Below are 8,730 nucleotides of genomic sequence, written 5' to 3'. Positions count from 1 at the left end.
TATGTTATGTAAAATTACAAACGTAAAAACATAGTCTAAAATACACATAAACTGTAAATTTTCTTGTCTTATCACCTATTTTTTTATTTTTTTATGTCAAATTTTACGTAGTGAATCAATAGGAATATAACTATTTGAATTCGAAACATAATTTAATTATGAAATGATCGTAAGATTACATCGGGTGAAGAATAACTTATTCTGCACCCTGGATGATGAATAGTAACACTATATATATATATATATATATATATATATATATAGAGAGAGAGAGAGAGAGAGAGAGAGAGAGAGAGAGAGAGAGGCGGTTTGGAGGAGGGCTCCCTCCTCCTAGGGCTAGCACATCGAGGCCCACACACCCCCATCCCCTCCAAGTTATGTCGGTGTGCAGTCTACTAGCGAAGGGGCCAGCCACCTTGGGCTACAGGAACGTACTTTTAATACCTTCTCATAGTCTATCAAACCGCTAACCATTAATCGTGTGACCCTGCAAGTTTGGTACTTGTGGACATGACTCGAAACACATTTTAGTTAATAAACAACAGTGGGATCTAAACACATATATTGATTCTCACATACGCATGAACATATCTCTCAGGTGAACCTTTTATTTGTGTACAAATTCCTTTTGCTTTGCGATAATTAACAAAACCCGAGGCGAGACTTTTATCGTTATCTTTGTAAAAGAACTATTTGATCACAACACCAAGTTATCCTAGTTACCACTTTTTGTTCTCTTCTGTCATTTCAGTATTTCGGTATCATGTGATCGTATCATGCTGTGTCTGGCCAGATGATGATGAATACTGTAATACCAAGTGGGCCTGGAAAAGTATCTCTCCATCATCGGAGAAGCAAATTCTAGTCTTGAACTATCATGTCCCTTGACATATTTTTTGATGTACCTAAAAGTTACTGTTATGATCACTCACTTACGAGTATCGTTTGGCAACCCCAAAGTAATCATCAAGTATGAATGAAGATGCACGACATTCACATGGTCTAAGAATGTGAGTATACGTTAACACATGACATGATAGTCCTGATAACAAAGTTACGAAGGGATCTTGTAGTATACCATTAGTTGGGTTTGTCCAACACTATTGTACAACCAACAATGTGCTCTCGTTGTTGAATATATTCTTGTTACTTTAACAATGCAATGCATGAGCTAGTCTTAGAGGGGAAACTAAGAAACCACTTGGGATTTATATTTCCACACATGCAACTGAGTTTTTCTCTGAATTTTACTTTAAAGAAACATTGCAATTATAGCATTAAAGTAAACATTAACCATGAACATAGAAATAAAGCAATACTTTATTATTGCCTTCAGGGCATATTTCCAACATCTGTCTCTCTCTCTCTCTCTGTGTGTGTGTCTCCCTAACCCCCCTCTCTTGATCTCAAATGCATTATATTCACAAGAAGGCCCTAACACTCCAGTAGCTTCCTCGTGAACTAGTCGTCATTGTAGTTGTTGTTGGTAGTGGCAATGAGGAGGAGGAACCCTGCAAGAGGTTGTTGATGCTCTTGATCTCCTCCCTGTGGTCATCATCACCATTTCTTGGCGTGGCGTTCACCAATGCCACCACAGTGCCAACTCCTTCATGTATAATAGAGAAAAAAATAGAAATATCTATCTCGGAATGAATATTGTTTGTTATTCCATGTATTTCACAAACTTCATCAAGTAAAGGTAGAGAATTCATGTTGGCAACAAAGAGAAGATCTAATTCTAGAAACAAAAAAAATCTTTTTTTGAGAAAACACAATGGGGAAAACCCCCATTGTTACTCTATTTTCATTAATAATGGCGAAATAGTTACATATGGTTGTACAGGTTGAAGACCAAAAAATAAAGATATACAAGTAATCTAGCCATGATAGTGTTCCCTCTTTCAAGCTAGGTTTGGCTTTCTTTATGATGGTATCAAAGTGCTCCTTGAAGCGGGCAATGCAGTACTCCATGTTCTTGGTCCTGTTATCAAAAACTATTATGTTCCTGTGTTTCCATAGACTCCAACGCCCTGCTATTAGGCATTCTTTGGAACATTGGATGTTATTTCTTCTTTTCCCATCCATGAACATTTATGTGAGGTCATAATCAGTGTTCCATTGGAATCCAATAGCTAACGAGAAGTTCTGACTGAAATCACAACTAAAGAATTGGTGCATTAGCTGCTCATTTGGTTCATGCCCACATAATACTCATCTATCAGTCTCAATGTGGAAGTTCTTCCTCAAAAGAAGGTCTGATAACCCACAAGTATAGGGGATCGCGACAGTCTTCGAGGGTAGTATCTCACCCAAATTTGTTGATCCGACACAAGGGGAGCCAAAGAATATTTATGAGCCTTAGCAGTTGAGTTGTCAATTCAACCACACCTGAGAAATAATATTTCTGCAGCAAAGTGTTTAGTAGCAAAGTAGTCTGATAGTTTTGATAGTAGCAGTAATAGTAACAGGGACCGTAACACAAGCAGTTTGTGATGATTGTAACAGCAGCAACCGTAGTAACTTAGCAAAGATCAATATGAGAAAAAGCATAGGCATTGGATCATCGATGGATATTTGTGTTGGATGACATTCATCATATAATAGTCACAACCTAGAGCGATACACAATAGCTCCAATTCATCAATTCAATGTAGGCATGTATTCCGTATATAGTCATACGTACTTATAATAAGAACTTGCATGGCATCTTTTGTCCTACCCTCCCCTGGCAGCGGGTTGCTACGTCTTGAGCTTGCGTTGGTTTTCTCCGAAGAGAAAGGGATGATGCAGCAGAGTAGCGTAAGTATTTCCCTCAGTTTTTGAGAACCAAGGTATCAATCCAGTAGGAGCCCACGCTCAAGTCCCTCGTACCTGCACAAAGCGATAGCTACTCGCAACCAATGCGATTAGGGGTTGTCAAGCCCTTCACGGTCACTTACGAGAGTGAGATCTGATAGACCCCATCTTGTGGGTTCTGATAGATATAATATTTTTGGTATTTTTGGTATAAAGATGCAAAGTAAAAAGTAAAAGCAAAGTAAAAAAGCAAAACAAGATTAAAGTGATGGAGATTGATATGATGAGAATAGACCCGGGGGCCATAGGTTTCACTAGTGGGTTCTCTCAAGAGCATAAGTATTCTATGGTGGGTGAACAAATTACTGTTGAGCAATTGACAGAATTGAGCATAGTTATGAGAATATCTAGGCATGATCATGTAAATAGGCATCACGTCCGTGACAAGTAGATCGAAACGATTCTTCATCTACTACTATTACTCCACTCATCAACCGCTATCTAGCATGCATCTAGAGTATTAAGTTAAAAACAGAGTAACGCCTTAAGCAAGATGACATGATGTAGAGAGATAAATTCATGCCATATGAAATAAACCCCATCTTGTTATCCTCGATGGCAACGATACAATACGTGCCTTGCTGCCCCTTCTGTCACTGGGTAAGGACACCGCAAGATCGAACCCAAAGCTAAGCACTTCTCCCATGGCAAGAACTACCAATCTAGTTGGCCAAACCAAACGAATAATTCGAAGAGACTTGCACATATAACCAATCATACATAAAAGAATTCAGAGAAGATTCAAATATTATTCATAGATAGACTTGATCATAAACCCACAATTCATCGGTCGAGGGGCTAGGATGATGTAGAAGCCCTCCGTGATGATGGCCCTCTTCCGACGGAGCTCCGGAACAGGCCCCAAGATGGGATCTCGTGAATAAAGAAAGTTGCGGCGGTGGAATTAGGTTTTTGGCTCCTATTCTAATCGTTTGGGGGTACGTGTGTATATATAGGAGGAAGAAGTACGCCGAAGGAGCAACGAGGGGCCCACGAGGCAGGGGGCGCGCCCTAGAGGGGGGGCGCCCCCACCCTCGTGACCGCCTCTGTTGTTCCTTGGAGCAGGGTCCAAGTCTCCTGGATCATGTTCGATGAGAAAATCACGTTCCCGAAGATTTTATTCTGTTTGGACTCCGTTTGATATTTCATTTATCCGAAACACTGAAATAGGCAAAAACAGCAATTCTGGGCTGGGCCTCCGGTTAATAGGTTAGTCCCAAAAATAATATAAAAGTGGAAAATAAAGCCCAATATAGTCCAAAATAGTAGATAATATAGCATGGAGCAATCAAAAATTATAGATACGTTGGAGACGTATCAGGCATCCCCAAGCTTAATTCCTGCTCATCCTCGAGTAGGTAAATGATAAAAAGAGAATTTTTGATGCGGAGTGCTACTTGGCATAATTTCAATGTAAATCTTCTTAATTGTGGTATGAATATTCAGATTAGAAAGATTCAAGACAAAAGTTTATATTGACATAAAAAATAATAATACTTCAAGCATACTAACAAAGCAATTATGTCTTCTCAAAATAGCATGGCCAAAGAAAGTTATCCCTACAAAATCATATAGTCTGGCTATGATCCATCTTCACCATATAAAGTATTTAAATCATGCACAACCCTGATGACAAGCCAAGCAATTGTTTCATACTCTAACTTTTTCAAAACTTTTTCAATCTTCACGCAATACATGAGCGTGAGCCATGTATATAGCACTATAGGTGGAATAGAATGGTGGTTATGGAGAAGACAAAAAGGAGGGGAAGATAGTCTCACATCAATTAGGCATATCAACGGGCTATGGAGATGCCCATCAATAGATATCAATGTGAGTGAGTAGGGATTGCCATGCAACGGATGCACTAGAGCTATAAATGTATGAAAGCTCAACAAAAGAAACTAGTGGGTGTGCATCCAACTTGCTTGCTCATGAAGACCTAGGGCAATTTGAGGAAGCCCATTATCGGAATATACAAGCCAAGTTCTATAATGTAAAATTCCCACTAGTATATGAAAGTGACAACATAAGAGACTCTATATGAAGAACATGGTGCTACTTTGAAGCACAATATATGAGACTCGCTATATCATGGTGCTACTTTGAAGCACAAGTGTGAAAAAAGGATAGTAGCATTGCCCCCTTTTATTTATTTTCTTTTTTTTGGGCCTTCTTTTTTGTCTTTGGCCTTTCTCTTTTTTTATTGGGACAATGCTCTATTGAATGATGATAATCACACTTTTATTTATTTACAACTCAATGATTACAACTCGATTCTAAAACAAAGTATGACTCTATATGTATGCCTCCGGCGGTGTACCGGGATATGCAATGAATCAAGAGTGACAAGTATGAAGAAATTATGAACGGTGGCTTTGCCACAAATACTTATGTCAACTACATGATCATGCTAAGCAATATGACAATGATGAATTTGTCATGATGAACTAGATGGTGGAAAGTTGCATGGCAATATATCTTGGAATGGCTATGGAAATGCCATAATAGGTAGGTATGGTGGCTGTTTTGAGGAAGGTATATGGTAGGTGTATGATACCGGCGAAAAGTGTGCGGTATTAGAGAGGCTAGCAAAGGTGGAAGGGTGAGAGTGCGTATAATCCATGGACTCAACATTAGTCATAAAGAACTCATATACTTATTGCAAAAATCTAGAAGTTATCAAAGCAAAGTATTACGCGCATGCTCCTAGGGGGATAGATTAGTAGGAAAAGACTATCGCTCGTCCCCGACCGCCACTCATAAGGAAGACAATCAATAAACAAATCATGCTCCGACTTCGTTGCATAACGGTTCACTATACGTGCATGCTACGGGAATCACAAACCTTAACACAAGTATTCTTTAAATTCACAACTACTCAACTAGCATGACTTTAATATTATCACCTCCATATCTCAAAACAATTATCATGCTTCAATCTTTTCTTAGTATTCAACACACTCAAAAGAAAGTTTCACAAATCTTGAATACCAAGCATATTATTATTAAGCAAATTACCATGCTATTAAGAGACTCTCAAAATAATTTAAGTGAATCATGAGAGATCAATAGTTTCTTTAAAACAAATCCACCACCGTGCTCTAAAAGATCTAAGTGAAGCACATAGAGCAAAATTATAACGCTCAAAAGATATAAGTGAAGCACATAGAGCAAAATTATCTAGCTCAAAAGATATAAGTGAAGCACATAGAGCAAAACTACTTAGCTCAAAAGATATAAGTGAAGCACATAGAGTATTCTATCAAATTTTAATTCATGTATGGCTCTCTCAAAAGGTGTGTATAGCAAGGATGATTGTGGCATACTAAGATACAAAGACACAAATAATACAAGACGCTCCAAGCAAAACACATATCATGTTGGTGAATAAAAATATAGCTCCAAGTAAATTACCGATGGAAGTGGACGAAAGAGGGGATGCCTTCCGGGGCATCCCCAAGCTTTGACTTTTTGGTGTCCTTGGATTATCTTGGGGGTGCCATGGGCATCCCCAAGCTTAGGCTATTGCCACTCCTTGTTCCATGGTCCATCAAAAGAATTCACCCAAAACTTGAAAACTTCACAACACAAAACTCAAAATAGAAAACTCGTGAGCTCCGTTAGCGAAAGAAAACAAAAGACCACTTCGAGGTACTGTAATGAACTCATTCTTTATTTATATTGGTGTTAAACCTACTGTATTCCAACTTCTCTATGGATTATAAACTATTTTACTAGCCATAGATTCATCAAAATAAGCAAACAACACACGAAAAACAGAATCTGTCAAAAACAGAACAGTCTGTAGTAATCTGTAGCTAGCGCAAGATCTGGAACCCCAAAAATTCTAAAATAAATTGCTGGACGTGCGGAATTTATCTATTAATCATCTGCAAAAATAATTAACTAAATAGCACTCTTCAAATAAAAATTACAGCAGTTCTCGTGAGCGCTAAAGTTTCTATTTTTTACAGCAAGTTCAACAAGACTTTCCCCAAGTCTTCCCAACGGTTCTACTTGGCACAAACACTAATTAAACACAAAAAACACAACCAAAACAGAGGCTAAATAATTTATTTATTACTAATCAGGAGCAAAAAGCAATGAATAAAAATAAAATTGGGTTGCCTCCCAACAAGCGCTATCGTTTAACGCCCCTAGCTAGGCATAAAAGCGAGGATAGATCTAGGTATTGCCATCTTTGGTAGGCAATCCATAAGTGGCTCTCATGATAGTTTCATAAGGTAATTTTATTTTCTTTCTTGGAAAGTGTTCCATGCCCTTTTTTAATGGAAATTGAAATCTAATATTCCCTTCCTTCATATCAATAATCGCACCAACCGTTCTAAGGAAAGGTCTACCAAGAATAATAGGGCAAGAAGGATTGCAATCTATATCAAGAACAATGAAATCTACAGGCACATAATTCCTATTTGAAACAATAAGAACATCATTAATCCTTCCCATAGGTTTCCTAATAGTGGAATCCGCAAGATGCAAGTTTAGAGAGCAAGCATCAAAGTTACGGAAATCTAGTAAATTACACAAAGTCTTGGGAATAGTAGAGACACTAGCACCCAAATCACACAAAGCATAAAACTCATGATCTTTAATTTTAATTTTAATAGTTGGTTCCCACTCATCATAGAGTTTTCTAGGGATAGAAACTTTCAACTCAAGTTTTTCTTCATAAGATTGCATCAAGGCATCAACAATATGTTCGATGAAGGCTTTATTTTGACTATAAGCATGTGGAGAATTTAGCACGGATTGCAATAAGGAAATACAATCAATTAAAGAGCAACTTCCATAATTAAATTCCTTGAAATCCAATATAGTGGGTTTAGCAACATCTAGATTTTTATTTCTTTCAATCCCACTTTCATCAATTTCATCATTAAGATCTAAATACTCCGAATTTTTAGAACGCCTTCTAGGTAAAGGAAGATCATATTCAGTTTCATCAAGATTAATATTGCAAAATAAAGATTTAATAGGGGACACATAAATAACTTTTAGATCTTCATCTTGATTTTCATAGGAATTGGAGGAACACGCTTTAATAAAGGCATCTTTGGAAGCACGCATCCTAGCGGTTCTTTCCTTACACTCATCAAGTGAAATTCTCATGGATCTTAGAGACTCATTGATATCATGCTTAGGTGGAATAGATCTAAGTTTCAAAGAATCAACATCAGGAGCAATTCTATCAACGTTCCTAGCCAAATCATCAATCTTAAGCAATTTTTCTTCAATCATAGCATTAAAATTCTTTTGTGAAGAAATAAATTCTTTAATATTAGATTCAAAATCAGAGGGCATATTATTATAATTTCCATAAGAGTTATTGTAGGAATTCCCATAATTATTAGAAGGATTACTAGGATATGGCCTAGGATTAAAATTTCCTCTATAAGCGTTGTTACCAAAATTATTCCTACCAACAAAATTCACATCCATAGATTCATTGTTATTCTCAATCAAAGTAGACAAAGGCATATCATTAGGATCAGAAGAAACACTCTTAGTAGCAAATAATTTCATAAGTTCATCCATCTTTCCACTCAACACATTAATTTCTTCTATCGCATGCACTTTTTTATTAGAAGATCTTTCAGTATGCCATTGAGAATAATTAACCATAATATTATCTAGGAGTTTAGTAGCATCTCCTAAAGTTATTTCCACAAAAGTGCCTCCCGCGGCCGAATCTAAAAGATTTCTAGAAGCAAAATTCAATCCGGCATAAATTTTTTTGTATAATCATCCACAAATTCAAACCATGAGTAGGGCAATTACGTATCATTAATTTCATTCTCTCCCAAGCTTGTGCAACATGTTCATGATCAAGTTGTTTAAAGTTCATAATAT

The sequence above is a fragment of the Triticum dicoccoides genome, chromosome 7A (genome assembly GCF_002162155.2).
Source record: "Triticum dicoccoides isolate Atlit2015 ecotype Zavitan chromosome 7A, WEW_v2.0, whole genome shotgun sequence".
In the NCBI taxonomy this organism is placed as follows: Eukaryota; Viridiplantae; Streptophyta; class Magnoliopsida; order Poales; family Poaceae; genus Triticum; species Triticum dicoccoides.
The sequence above is the reverse complement of the archived record's forward strand: the minus strand, read 5'-3'. Positions refer to the sequence as shown.